The 15981-nt window shown below is 40.3% G+C and overlaps 1 long non-coding RNA gene across 1 annotated transcript; it reads right to left on the reverse strand.

Annotated features, from left to right (window-relative positions):
* Positions 1-3520: 3520 nt before the first annotated feature.
* LOC141020377 (uncharacterized) lies at positions 3521-6840 on the reverse strand. Its single transcript, XR_012180834.1, has 3 exons — positions 6756-6840; positions 5109-5372; positions 3521-3634 (listed from the first exon to the last, which is right to left on the reverse strand). It is a non-coding gene; the product is annotated as an uncharacterized lncRNA (long non-coding RNA).
* Positions 6841-15981: the final 9141 nt, after the last annotated feature.

Here is a 15981-nt window from a genome sequence, read left to right on the forward strand (position 1 = left end):
TATGACATGATGTCAACAACAGAAACACAGTCATGTATCACTGATATGGAGTTTATCTGCTAAAAGTCTTCAGATACCTGCTGATGAGAATAATACAGTAAAGTAGATCTACTCTATGTAACTGAGGAATAAATACATTGGGGTGTGTGGAGAAAAACACAGCATCATATATAAAACTCTGTACAGTAACAGTTGTGGACTAACCAGCTGAAAGTATTACCTCAATCTGGAAAATACTAGCAGCTGACTAATAATTACATCGTCATCTACAAGCCATTTATTTTGTAAACGACGATTAATAAACCCTTTTATGAATCACTCTGATTATGAGCTGGGTTTATTGAGAATAAAAAAGTCTTCTGAAGTCGCTACAACATATTTCTAAATGTACATTATTTGGTTCTGGAACAAGAATTCAACATGTTGTTTTGATATGATGTCAACAACAGAAACACAGTCATGTATTACTGATATGGAGTTTATCTGCTAAAAGTCTACAGATACCTGCTGATGAGAATAATACAGGAAGCTTTATTCAAAACACAGGCTGCTGTGAGCCAGATGTTTTATTTCCACCTCATCTGAAGTAAGAAACATGGTATTTCTAAATGTACATTATCTGTCTGACTTACCTGAGCTGTGAGATATGAGGCAGCCACTGTAGGAAACTCCTCACTTCACTCTCTTCATGTGAGCAGCCTGTCAGCTTCACTTGTTTCTTCTCTGATGTGAGTTTCAGCACTTCCAGGAGGATGGAGCTCTTTCTCTCTGAGAGGTTTATGGACCAGACTGCAGGAGCTGACTGGAAAACTGACTGTAATGATGGAAGGACACTCAGGCCTGTTTCAGTCTCATAGTCCTTCAGGTGGGAGCACAGATCCAGCAGGAAACCACACTGCTTTTCACCATCCATGTCATTTGAAGGGAACTTTTTATATGTGCACACTGATGATAACAGCTCCAGTATCTTCTCTCCTGTCTGCTGTTCTCTCTCTGCTGCTGCACAGAACAGATTCACAAAGAACTTGACTTCACCTCCAAACCTGCCAGAGACACTGGAACAAGAATTGAACATTTAGTTATGACATGATGTCAACAACAGAAACACAGTCATGTATTACTGATATGGAGTTTATCTGCTAAAAGCCTTAAAATACCTGCTAACAAGCAAAATATTTACTTTAATTAATTAATAAATATATTTGGTGTAATATATTACAATTACATGGCTGATCAAATGAGCATATTACTTCAGGACAATATTAGATTCAACTAACAATTACATCTTCAGCTGATGATTTCTTATAATTGACAATCAATTAACTTTTTTCGAAACACTGGTGATTATAAGAGATATTTATTTTAAAAATAAAAAACCTCTTCTGAAGTCGCTATGAAATGTTTTTAAATGTCCATTATCTGTCTGACTTACCTGAGCTGTGAGATATGAGGCAGACACTGTAGGAAACTCCTCACTTCACTCTCTTCATGTGAGCAGCCTGTCAGCTTCACTCGTTTCTTCTCTGATGTGAGTTTCAGCACTTCCAGGAGGATGGAGCTCTTTCTCTCTGAGAGGTTTATGGACCAGACTGCAGGAGCTGACTGGAAAACTGACTGTAATGATGGAAGGACACTCAGGCCTGTTTCAGTCTCATAGTCCTTCAGGTGGGAGCACAGATCCAGCAGGAAATCACTCTGATATACATCATCCATGTAATCTAAAGGGAACTTTTTATATGTGCACACTGATGATAACAGCTCCAGTATCTTCTCTCCTGTCTGCTGTTCTCTCTCTGCTGCTGCACAGAACAGATTCACAAAGAACTTGACTTCACCTCCAAACCTGCCAGAGACACTGGAACAAGAATTGAACATTTAGTTACGACATGATGTCAACAACAGAAACACAGTCATGTATCACTGATATGGAGTTTATCTGCTAAAAGTCTTCAGATACCTGCTGATGAGAATAATACAGTAAAGTAGATTGTTACAGTCGAGTGTTGCACCTGTGTTTGTTTGTTCTGGTGTTAGTTTTCCCTCCAGGTGACGCCCTCTCCTCCTTCTTGCCTATGAGTGGAGGATCACACCTGAGCTCCCTCACCATAAGGCCATGGTGACTTATAAGCTCTGTGTAAACTAACAATGGGGCCAGAGGGGCAAGTGGCTGTAGTGTTTGCATGAGCCACAATATTGAGCAGTAAGGTGATTTCTTCTATTGATTAGTGATCCAACATTTAGCGCTGGAGTTGCTCTCAGCTTTAAAACATTGATGACATTGGTTGTGTTTTCTTCTGTTGTAGGATGACCGCCATCTTCCTTTTGAAGACACTGGTATGTTGTTGACCCAATTACTTTTATTTTCATTTGTAAATGAATCTTTTGTGTTTAAACTCCAACATCCTGTCTTTCCTTCTTCTTTTACTCTGGTTTTATTTAACTATGTTACTCCCCTCATCCCCTGGCCTCACAGGGACGTAACATAGATCAACTCAGAAACAGTCTGTCATCTAGAAAACTTTACACTGTAACAAAATAGAGTTTTAATGTGTTTTCAGTTAAAGGTGTGAAATAAGGTGTGTGGTTACCACAGACTGAAGATATCTACATGTTTTCTTCTACAACATAAAATACATCATTAAATGTCCCACAGTTTAATTACAAAGCTCTTACGTGTGTTAAAAACAGTTAGCGGTTGCTAACAAGTGTCTCAGTGAGACTACAGAGGTTGTCGGGGACATTAAACGTCATCACAGCGAACACAGAGACTCATCTACTCACTTGTCCGTCTGAAGATTATCTTGCTGAACAAAACGTGTCAGTATCAGAAACTTGTGTTTGTCACTCAGCTTATTTTCAGCAATAGTCCAAAATACAATGCAAAAATCCCCATAAGCTTATTGTGGAGGGAACCAGGGCGATGCTAACTTCAGGGTTAGCCTACAAAACTACATCATCCCTACACCACTCTATGTTTATGTGGATAATGTGATCGTTTCAATATTTTACTTGGATTCTTCAAAACACTAGCTGGTAACCAACAACTGAGTCTTTATGTACATGATGTTGTTTTTTTAATGCCAATTAATTCATTCACTTTTTTCAAAACACAGGCTGCTGTGAGCCAGATGTTTTACTTCCACCTCATCTGAAGTAAGAAACATGGTATTTCTAAATGTACATTATTAGTGTGACTTACCTGAGCTGTGAGATATGAGGCAGACACTGTAGGAAACTCCTCACTTCACTCTCTTCATGTGAGCAGCCTGTCAGCTTCACTTGTTTCTTCTCTGATGTGAGTTTCAGCACTTCCAGGAGGATGGAGCTCTTTCTCTCTGAGAGGTTTATGGACCAGACTACAGGAGCTGACTGGAAAAGTGGAATCAGCTTTGGAATGACACTAAAAAACCCTTTGCTCACGACATGTTGATACAAATCCAGAAGGATGTTATTTAAGTCAGCGTTAACAGAAAACAGTGAGAAGAGAGTAATCGCTACATCGTGAAAGCTTTCTCCTTTGTGAAGTGCTGCTTTCAGGCATAAATCCAGTAACAGCTGCTTTGATTCCCTCTCTGATGTCCCGTGGCATTGGTCCTGTTCCTGTAGTCGTAGACCTCTGTAGGTCCTCCTGGAGCTGCATGATAACAAACAGATGTATCAAACAGTGTTTTCTTTTGCAGTATTTCTGAGACTGTACAATAAAATAAGGAAAACAAACTTGGTGGTGATGCAAGAGATCAAAGATTATGCAACACCTTCTTCATCCAATCAATGCATAACTACAGAAACTCTGCTCGTCTATTCATTTTAAAATTGAAGAGGATAAACTTGTTATAAAAGCTGTTGGACAATTTGTTTACTTACTTGGAGAGTAAAACAATACATTCATACAAAAATAGTGTTGAGACTAGCACATATTTTTATTTCTAATACAATCAATATGAGGCATAAAAATAAATTCTGAATCAAACTATTTTGTTCAGTGGAGGCACATCAGTAAAATGAATAGCCAACTCAGCAGATTCATGATTGAGATCATGTCTCATAAAGAACATAGAAGACTTCATCTTAGTGAAAATGAGATTGTTTTGAAAAAACAAACATTTTTGAACAAAAGAAAGTCCTGATTAAACAGAGCAGTAAATCTGAGTTACATCAGAATCAGATGTGTATATAACTGTGTCATCCACATATAACTGTGGAGAACAATTAGAACCAATATTTAGACGTTTATTTTAACTTTAAGGTTCACGGTGTCTATATAGATGCAATACTTAGTTAGTCAGCCAACTACTGATTGTTAAACGGTGAACAGGCTTTAATGTATTTGCCACTGTTTAAATTACAGGTGAGAGAGGGGAGCCAAAAAGGACCTGAGCTCACCCAAAAGCAACACAAATACAAGTTTGGGAGGGACACAAAAATACTGATAAATAAAAAATTGAATGATGAAAGAATTAAGGAAATCAGATTTAAAATAAAACATCCTGTCATCTGTAACAATAAACGTGTGTGTATAGTTCAACCCTGGTCTGTGCAGCTGACTTTCTCTTAGTCAAAATGCTTAAATGAATAAATAATTATGAAATGTAATGCTTAATTGTCACCATAAATACATTTACTAAATAATTGAGACATGAAATATATATTTGACATTTATCTATTTACTTATTCATATATGTATTCATACTTTTATTGATCTGTTGTGTAACTTGCTGCAACAAAATAAACAGATCTGTCAATTTCCTTCATCAAAAGTCAGGGGGCGGGTTAAAGCCTCTGATTGATGAATGAACAATATTACAAACCCAGCAAGCTCAATCAGTCAATCAAGCTCTTTGATCGAGCCATGAGTTGCACTGTGAATCTTGTTTTTGTGAAACGTGTTTCATGTTCAAGTCCACAACAGTTAATGCAAATATGAAAAACAGAACAAGTAAACATTCTGATTTTCCCTCCCCAATGTTTAGCCTAACTATCCAGTGCTATTTGGCCACCTTCCGGACAAGAGAGCAAGACATGGTTGGTACTCATTCCTACACTGACAGTTTTACAGAAGGATAAACATTAATGTGGAATCATTATCACACAAAACAAAAGCTACATACCTGAGTGAGCTGAGGTATGGCAACGCCTCAAAGAGGGAGTCGCACAGACTTTGGCAGATGCCAGTTGATTTATCCCAGTGGAGGCAGACGTTAACCTTCGACGTCATCTTCTGCATGACTTTAACTGCTCTTTCAAACAGCCGCCTTTTACCCACAACTGGAAGGTGCAACTGATTTCCATCAAGGCCGAGTAAGTTAATGTGGTCCATCTGCCCTTCACTGAGTAGGAAAATCTCCCACAGCTGTAGCCGCAGAAGGTCACACCTATAATTTAAACAACAGTGAGACACCATTTCCTCATTATAAAAGTAGCAGGGTAGTGCAACAGTGAAGTATGATAACAAAAGGCTGTTCAGTTTAAAGAAGCTACAGCAGAGGTACCTAGAGGTGTAACGATACACAGAAGTCATGGTTCAGCACGTACCTTGGTGGTACAGGAGTAATGGTTCAGTACCAATTCAGTAAAACGGGGAAGAAAAGGATTATTTTCATTTATTTTCTGCAAACAGCTGCTTATCAAAAAACAAGTATAAATATGATATAGATGATCATTTTTTCAGAACTGTTTTTGGTCCTGTCTGCTTTCACATCTTGAGGCTGCTTAGAAACAGCAGGGTTACAGTGTTGGACTGTATGTGCCTCTTTCTGGCGACAGATTTGTGTGATGGCATCTAATTTAACATGTTGACGTGCTTCCACTTGCAAAGAACTGTGGAAATGCACCGACACACCACCATTATCTGATCCATCACTCGCTCTCTGAAGCCTTCCCACACATCTGATTTGAAGGAAGCAGACAGGTCCTATAGCTCCAGTGTCTCATCTGGACTCGCCCATAACAAACAACAGTTTTTTCTTCTTTTTTCTGTTTGTGTCTTCTTCTTCTGCTTTGTTGTTTAAGGGCTTATATAAAACAGCTTTCAGGAGCATTAACACTACTTACTGGATTGGAGTGTGATCAGAACGGTTATACTCTTGCCCACTGACATGCACTCTCGCCATATGACATGTTGTTCGTCATGTGACTGCATGCATCACACCATATTGGTTCAGAATAGATACATGTAGCGTTTCACCCCTAGAAGTAGTTTCCCTTAACATTTTTCCAGCCATCATTAGGGTCATGGGGTCATCCTATTTTGTCTTTACTTCTTGGATTCATAAATAGAATAAGTTGTTGCAAAGGGAGAAGAACAATTCAGTTCTACTAGATACACCAATTAACAAAATCATTAAAGTCACTGACAGGTGAAGTGAATAACACTGATCATCTTGTTACAATGCAATGTTCATTCAGGAAAACCTTGGACCTAGGAAATTTGGAGACCAGGTAGAGGCCTGAGGGTCTTTGGGCCATTCAAAGCAGATTTTGCAGTGTGGGAGGGCACATTGCCCTGCTGCCCAGCCAATGCCACTTGGGAGTGCAGTTGCAATGGGGAGGTGTACTCGGCCTGCAACAGTGTTGGATGGGCAGTGTGTGTGAAGTGCCAACCAAAGCAAAGCCTGGACCCAAGGTTTTCCCAGCAGAGCATTGCATTGTAACAACATGATCAATGTTAATCACTTCACCTGTCAGTGGCATTAATGTTTTGGCTGATGGGTGTATGTTGTCACCTCAGAAGTAATTTGACAAGTGCTCATACATACCATTGGACATGTTGAAGGCATCCAGATAGTCGTCTCATTCCTTGCTGTGATACCACGACGTCCTCGAGGTTCAGGGATACTTTTCTGTCCTTCGACTGAGTGACCACGTAGGCCACAGCACAGCAGGAGTAAGGACTGAGACTCTCTTCACTGAGATCAAGATCGTAGTCCAGTTTGTCCAAAAAGTAGACGCATGCTTCAGGACACTGGGACTCATACAAGCACTGGCAGAAAAACAGCATGTCCACATCAAGCCCACTGTCCTCAGTATCAGCCTCATCTTTCTTACACAGACAAGGACAAAATGTGCTCATCATTTCCTCAAAGAACCACTCAGATGTTTTCTTGAGCTGCTCAGCTGGAATCAGACACTTCATCAAACTGGGGCTCTTCTCAGTCAACAACCAACACATGAAAGGGATCAGATGTTTCATGTGTTTCATCTCCTCAGTGAGGCACTGCTGAAAAACATCCTTGATCTTATCTGGATTCTTCAGGAGCCACAGTGCTGCAAAAAACTCCTGCATTGTGTAGTGAAGAAATGCATATGTGGTTACTGTCTTAGTGGGGCCGACTTTAAGAAAAAGTGGTTTCAGGAAGGAAAGGACACAGCTGTCTTCACAGTGAAGTTCTGTCAGGTTCACAGTTTTTCCTTCAGTTGCATGAAAAGCCACCTCAGCCAAAGACAGTATTTCCTCACTCTTGTTGCTGATGAAGGAGTTCAGATGTTTGTTTGTTGTTTTGTTGCTGTTCATTTGAAGACAGAAACGAACGATATTGATGTAGATTTCAGTTATACTGTTTGGCTGTGGAGAGTCTTCTGGTGTCTGAGATGAAAAGCAGGCAGCCACCATCAGTGCATACATTGGGACGTGGCAAAGAGTTAACAACTCCACGTTGCTCAACACCTTCTCCTGTTCTTCACCTAGCAATGGAGATAAGTATGTTTTGACGCTCTGCTCACTAAAGCCTTTCACTTCCACTCTGAGAAAGTCATCCGAAAAAAGGTCCTCATCATCTGGTCTGCAGGTGACGATGACCTTGGCATCAGGTAGTAGGTCATTCTCTACAATTTTCCACACCACTGAAGAAGAGAGGTCTGTGACACCATCAAAAATGATTGTAACACTGTCAGAGTTCTCCTTCATATCCTCTAAGACCTCTTCTTTGAATTTATGTGGTTCACTGAACACATTGAAAAGAAGATCCTCCAAGCTCATGTCCTTCTTGATGTGTGATGTTTCTCTCATGTCAAAGTAAAACATGTAATCCAGCTCCTTGGAGTCTCTTTCTGCCCAGAGTTTCAACAGTTCATGACTGAGCGCTGTCTTTCCGATTCCAGGTTTACCAACCAGGAGTATGTTTTTATCTGTTTTCAGCAGGTCACTGGGGGAAGTTTCTGATCTGTCCTCAGGGATGTATGTCTTCATCTTTTTAGGGCGACTCTTCCTGCTTTTCTTGCTCTTGAATTTCTTTATTTTAGATGGAGAATCACTTCCTTTTGTGTCTAAAACAAGTGAAGTGTACGACAGATCAGGCTTGTTTCCTCCAAACAGATTTTTGTTGGATTTCCAAAGCTCGTTTGACATTTTTTGTGCTTTTGACTTCAACTTTGCCTGATATTGGTGGCACGGCCTTGAACCTAAAATAAAAACAACTGTGAGTCAATAAATGCACCATTAATTAACTACTATGACATTACACAAGTAATATTTGCACATGTATACATTAAAGTGCATTATTAAACTCATAAAAGATAAACAATGAAAATGTGACACACTATTAGAATTCTGCTTCTCAATACCTTGCAGGTAGTTTGAATCCATTTGTGTGTCTTCCTTGAAAGAAAAGCAGCTGATCCAGTGGAGAAGGTCAAACTTCTTGGTCTCAGAAGAAGCTGCACTATTTTTCTCAGGGTGGAGCGACGGCCTCCCTAAGGTCCTCTTCCTCGTCTTGTCAATAATCCTGAGGAACTCATAGCAGGCTGCTTCTCCTTTTCTTATGACTGAGTCCAGTATTTTCCTGGTTTTATCAAAGTCATTTCTCTCTGCCTGAATTTCACTGACCTCTTCATCATTGAAAACTTCCTGCTGATACAAGTTCTCCACAATCACTGAGAGACTCTTTAATTCTCTCACAAGGTGGACTCTAGCACTTCTGACGTACTCTAAGGCAGACTGTGTTGTACAAGCCATGTGTCCTGATTCTGCACACAGATCCAACTTCAATTATCTGGAGAACAAAAAACACATTGAAGAAAGTGTTAATTACAACAATTATGTTGCCTGTGATGTATTAACTATTGCATTAAATGTCTAAAGTCTCTCAGAGTAACAGTAATGTTTTTGCAGAACTGTCTAAACATCATTAGAATAGTATTACTCCACATAACATCCTACATATTCATCTTACTGACTGTCTTTCAGCAGCAGTGTCTACCTCTCTCAACTATTCAGCTCTTCAGTATAGAACTACTTCAACAACTCCAGGATGATCTTTAGCACAGATCTGTTTCTGAACCAATCAAACCAAACTGTTAAAATTCTGACTGACCTTATTTTCAACTCTAGTGGAGTCCAGAGGATAACCATCCAAAATTCCTGAAATCTCACTTCGATCCTTCTTTGAGAATTCTTGGAATTCTCTGGATGTAATTTGTTAGAAATGGAAAAAATTTGAGGGTATCACCAAAACTATTGGGGACAGCATAACTGCTAACAGTTGCTTATTATACAATTTGCTGTAGCTATTTTTGGCTGTCGTGACTACCTGCTGTTAGCAAGTAGATCAGTTAGGTAGGAGGCTAATTGGTCCTATTAGCGGATGGGAGCCTGCATTGACTGCGACCGTGTTTATGTCGAAATGGCATAAAAAAATATCCAATGCTTGTTTTGTCATAGGTAGGTATTGGTTGTGATCAACTCTAATTTGCACCCATGAGTACTGTTTATTCATGTTATACTGTGGTGCTGACTACGGGTCAGAATGTTGATCGGTGTCGCTGCTGGTGTGATCCAATTCCAAGATGGTCTCGAGTTCTACTTTGCGACGTCCTTTTTGTGTATTATGTGGTACATTATTTTTGTATGCAAATGATCATTATAAATAGTTTCATATTTTACGTAACTAAAACGATGAAAGGGCAGATTTAAGAGCTGCTGAGAAAGAGAACACACATTAAACCAATTTTAAAATCTCTACTGGCTACCATTAAGCTTCACAATCGATTTTAAAGAGGTCACATTCTGCTTTTTGGGTTTTTGCCTTTTCTTTATTGTGTTATGAAGCTTTTTTGTGCATGTAAGAGGTTTGCAAAGTGAAAAAGCCCAAAGTCCAGGCCAAAGGGAGTTACTGTCTCCCACAGAAATCACTCCTGCACTGCCTGAAACACCTGGTTTGGAGTTGAGCCTTTACTTCTGTAGCTTATGTGCGTCACTATGTAACAGCCGTTATATAAATATATATTTTCATATATTTACTATAAAATAAATACACTCCAGTCAGTCAGCAGACTTTCTTTTTGATCACACTACCTTGCTCGGCATGACCCGCCTACTCTGTCTCTGATTGGCTACATCCTGCCTGTTAAGAAATGCGCATGTGCAACTCTCATCAAAGACTGAACAGAGTCAAGATGTCTCACTCCGTGGCTAAAACAGAGCGTTCAAGACACAGTGTGTACAGGGATGCTGAAGCAATGCACCATGTGAGAAAAATAATGTGTTTTTTGAAAATTAAAGTATGTAAACTTATTCTACTAGGACCCACAAATAAAAGTATGAACCTGAAAATTAGCATTAGAGTCGGTGACCACTGGTCTGGATGCTTCTGTTTTGCAGTTGTTTCAGATGTGATCCTGTCTTTTCCATTGCAGATGGTGGTATGGGAAGAGGTTGAGTCTTTTGGGGTTGTGCATGGGTTTTGGGGTGTCTTTGAGTTTGTTGTTCTTCTTTTTCATTTCTCGGGGGATTTTGCTTCTCGCTTGGATTGTTGGGCTTGTGGTGAAGAAGTTGGTGTTGGGAGGGGTGCTGGATGGGGTTGTTCTCTCAGACGTTTTGATTCTACTAAAATTATTTTGTATTAATTATAGCATTAAACTAAGTAATAAATGTCTCTTGTTCCTGTATTGTTCTTTGTTCCTGCGTTTCACTCAAGATAGTGTTTCCTCAGTTCCTGTTTTAATTGCTTGCTGTGTATGTACTGTACTGTCTGTGTGTGGGGGGGATGGAGGGATATTGTTTTTATTGTTCTCATAGTGCGAAACACTGTGTTACTTTGCTGTGTTAAAGTTCTATAAAGTTTGATTGAGTGATTGAACTACATTTATACTGCATTAACGAAGAAAATAGACAGCAAATGATTATTTGCTGAGACCACATCATACACAGACACAAGCAGACTGTATATCAGAGAGAGACACTTACACAGAGGTCTCTGCTGATGATAGACTCCATTCAGTGTCTTTGGTTTGAGGTTTTCCTGATCACCAAGAAAAAGGAACAAAAAACAGTCACATGATATCATCAAGTCAGAAGAGAGTCCCAGATAAAGGTGGCATGATTGATTACTTGGTGGGGCTACATACATTTTTCACCAGTAGTCTCGCCGATACAGTTCAGCGAGACTCTGGGCCGGTAAGAAAATTCAGACAGATATATCAGCTGATAGATATTATTTACATACAGTATGTAATGGAGGCAGTACATTTTACAGTTTAACAATTAACTTTAACTTTGCTACTTACTTTACTGTTTGCATCTGTTTCTTCATTATGTTCTGGAAAAAGAGGAAAAAGAGGAAAGTTATAACATATATAATCTCAATAATCTAAATCTAAACTGTATCAATTCCTTTTATTGAGGACAGCATGTTGTTTTGACAGTTGTTCATTGTGAATTTATTTGCGTTACGTTACTGAGGATAAATATCCTGTTTAAAATAACATTAACGCAAAACAAGCAGATTTTTTCCAACAAATGCTGCACAAATATTCTTTCATTTCATTTTCCATGATAGCAGACGGACTGTTAGCTCTCAGGCTACAGCTAGCGCCACTAAATCTGATCAGGAATCAATAAAGGAACAAAATCTGACTGATAAAGGCACTAAAATCTAATAAAACCCTCTCCACGTATAGAAAAATACAACAGACTGTCACATACACATCAAAAATATGAAATATGTCGCAGTAAAGAAAGCAAAAGGAAAAGAGCACAAAGCAGGAAGCTGTTAGCTTCTCGCTGCCTTCAAGAAGGAAGCTAACGATGTTAAATCAGGGCTGAACCGCCTCAACGCTCAGATTTGTGTCCAGTCCACGGAGAAACTAAACTGAAGGGTTGATGTGATAAATGTTTCATGAATGTTATTTTTGTAATTTGTCCTGAAAGTCATAATTCGTCCTGAAAGTCATAATTAGCTTGTTACAAAGCAGAAAGATAAAAGTCACCTCGCCGTTACCCGCCGTCAGTTACACGGACTTGCTAACAGCTAACTCGTCCAATAACAGTCCGCTTTAAATACTCACAAATATCCAGGTGAGGTTAATAACTCCTGTCAGAGACACGACCGCCACACTCACCTGTGCACACCGTCTCCATCCGACACACACCGCGAGCTCCGGCAGGTGCCGTTACTAACTGCCACATCCGACCTGGGCCTTTCACAATAAAACTGACAGGAAGTGACAAAATGGCGCCCGAATGAACTAAATACGCCGACTTTACACGACAAACGATGCGTGGCGGCAATTCACAGTTTTAACCCTCTTTAAACCGAAATAAAGACTTTTCATAGAGTGAAGTGTTCAGTCAAACATGAGGTAGAGCCTCATGATACACAACAACATCAGACAGAAGTCCTGAAAATGGTCGGGCCTCGTCTGGATCTGTGGCCCAATTCAGGGGCTGCAGCCTTCAAGGCCGCGGCCTTCGGAGACCATGGATGTGTTATATAACTGGATACCGGACTGGTCCGGAGTGATTCCACTCCGTTGAAATCAACGGCCGCCATTTTCCGGTCCGGTATCCAGTTATATAACACATCCATGTTCTCCCTTCGGAGCGTTTCCTGGTTACGTCACCAGGTGTTCATGAATTAAAGTCTGTTTTGGTTCAAATCTATCAAACGTGTACATTTATTTGTGTGTGTACAATGTGTCAAATCTAAATTGAATTATCAACATTACAAAATAAACATTAACCCATTGGTGAATAACAACTATATTTACCACAGCAGCACCAGCGTCACGTATCTTAACTGAAGGTTAAACTTTGGAGGTTTTATAGTCCCTCTCTGCATGGTCTCCTCTCCATTTCCTCTTCTTAATACAGTTTAAAGGCGCTCTGCTTCCTGAAACTCACCTGTGTGACCCAGACAGCAGTTTGTCCTCCAGAGGTTTCGGCCCGTGGGTTTCTCTGTGTGTTTATAAATCCTGACACAGCTTCAGACACTCTGCTGCTGCTGCTGCTGCTGCTGCTGCTGTGACTTACTTTCACTTTGTTTCCTGTATGAACTCTTAATATAATGTCATGTATGTAATGTAATGTGCATTAACATCCACCAGATGTCACTGCTGGACAACAAATCACAAGCTGAGGGGTGAACTCCAGCCTGACAGCAGGACTTCTGTCTGAAACAAGTCATCCTGGAGTTATAATTGTGTTTGAAGGTCAAATTAATGACAGATTTGAATCACTTCTGATCACAAGATACTAAATATTATATAAAATAATAGACAACAACAGCAGCACACTCTGCAGCAACATGTTGAATCACTTCCTCTGAACATTAAAGCTTCATGAAGGGACGCTGTGTTGTAGGACTGCTGTATCAGACTGCATTACTTTCAGCTCGGGGCTGGTCTGCCTGATAACCTGGCAGCCAGGTGTGTACAGATGTAAAGTAACAGTTTGGAAAATACATCACATCATTAAAGAATCAGTGTTTCAGAGCGGCACACGGTTTGTTTCAACATTTAAAGCTTTCTGTTTGACTCTTTGTGGGTGAAATTAAATGTATTTGTCAGTAATAACAACTGAATAATAATAATAGCACAGCAAGTATTAAATAATATTGTGCACGAGTACTTTTACTTTTGATACTTTAAGGACATTTTCCTGACACTTCTGGACTTTTACGTAACATTTTGAATGCAGACCTTTGACTCGTTATATTTTTAGATTGCAGTATTTCTGCTTTTACTTCAGTAAAGGACGTGAGTACTTTTCTCCACCGCTGCAAAACAGGTGAAACATGAGCGTTGGGACGTTCCTCACAACACAGACTGGAGCTGAGTTGGCAACTTTTTTACTTTTATTTAGTAAAAATCACCTCGTTAACCGACGGTGACAAAATGCCAAATCTAAGAGCTGAGAACAGCAGGAAAAATACTGCCGGATGGAAAGTTAGAGAACCAGAATGTCAACAAAACACAGAAGCTGTGTCACGACAAAGTGTGTCACAGAGCGGGCTGAGAGGAACATCCAGGATGGCACTGATCCTGTTCCTCATCCTCGCTGACATTTCCTCTCAACCAGCTCTCCATCTCATCTACAGCACAGAGCTGCACTTCCTTACCAGCTGAGTCTGTTGATCACCAGCCTTGAAGTAACATCTCCAGCACCTCTGATTGTGTTTGTAGTTCACACTGAAGGATCCAGAACAGTCTGGTCTCTCCTCAACACAGTCAGCCACCATCTCTACTTCTCTACTGTCCTTCACCACCTCAGAGACGCTGCGATCCAACATAGATGAACAGCTTTGACAGAAGGACCCACGCTGGAGGCTGGACACTCTGGTATGAAGAGGCTCTCTGAAGGAACAAACAACTCAACACAAACTAATATTAGTGAGAGAGAAGCCGTCACATCCTGATCACCAGGCTGGTCGCTGTTAGTGGGAGGACGACCTGTGAAGGACGGGTTCATTTAGCCGTGACTTACAGAAGAATCAGAAGGAGAGACAGTGATGACCAATGTGTCTTCACTCTGTTTGCTGTGAAAATTCACAATACGAGATGAAGTGGATGGTTTGGTTGTCCTCACCTCCTGAGAAAAGGAAAAGACAATAGCTGAAAAGATCCATCCAATCCTGAAAACAAGACGAGAGCAAGGAGAGTTTCACTTTCTGATGAAGGAGCTGCACAATTATCCTGATCGCGTTGTGTTCTGTCATGTTCTGGAGGCATTTCTTCATCAGAAGTCAGACGACGTAGATGTGTTGGCTTTCAGGGAGTTTCTCCATCATCTCCCATAGACTTCAATACAGCTGACACCACAGTCTGGCACCAGAGACAGATTCAGTGCCGTGACGACCCTTCCTTCTTTTTAGGTTCCTCGGTGTGTTTCAGGATGTCAGCGGTCCAGTCTGATACGCTGCGAGCTATAAAGGAACCACACATTACACAAATGAAGTTGCAAATTGAACCTGACAACAGAAAACATGACGGGGAAAGTTTCGGGGGTCAGTGTGTAAACATGAGGGACACAACGTGCAGCAGGACTGGACCAAACAAAAGGCCTCAGCTGGACCCGGCACAATGACAGCGTAGCAGCCACACATCCTCCTCCCTCCTCTTCCTCTCGTGGAGCAGCAGTGGGTCTGGACCTTGAACTGCACCTTCACTGAGCCTCTCTCCCTCTTTATGTTCAGGTCTGGTTCCTCTGTGTAGAGAAACACTGCAGACAACAGACAGCTGACATTTCACAAGCACATCTCTGTTCTCAATAAACTTCATGACGTACAGTATATTTATCTTTCTGGAACCAGGAAGCTGATGTGTCTGTGTCTGTTGTTAGTTGTTGAAGGCACAGACATCTTTGTTGACTTCCTTTGAAGATCTCTGGACTTTGAGTTCGAAGTATTTCACCTACTCCAACTTCAACATGTCGTCATTTTGTTATTATCACATTTCCCTTTCGCAGATTAAATCTCATCATTGATAAAAACTTTTGTACTGTTCTTCACTTTCATGTGACTGAAATGGTTCAAATGCTTTAAAACTTGATAACTGTAATAAATGTAAATCATACAAACATCACAGAATAATGTTGCAACAAGCTTTTGGCTCTTTTGTAAAAAAAATATATTTATTGATATATTTACAACTGTACATTTCACAATATATTAGAAAAGTCATTGTATTTCCAGAAAGTGTTAAAAGTGTTTTTGGTGGAAGAACTGGTCTCAGACGTTGTACCGGGTCTCAGAACCAGGTCTCTCTCTGGAA

This window comes from Pagrus major, chromosome 24, assembly GCF_040436345.1.
Source record: "Pagrus major chromosome 24, Pma_NU_1.0".
Classification (NCBI taxonomy): domain Eukaryota; kingdom Metazoa; phylum Chordata; class Actinopteri; order Spariformes; family Sparidae; genus Pagrus; species Pagrus major.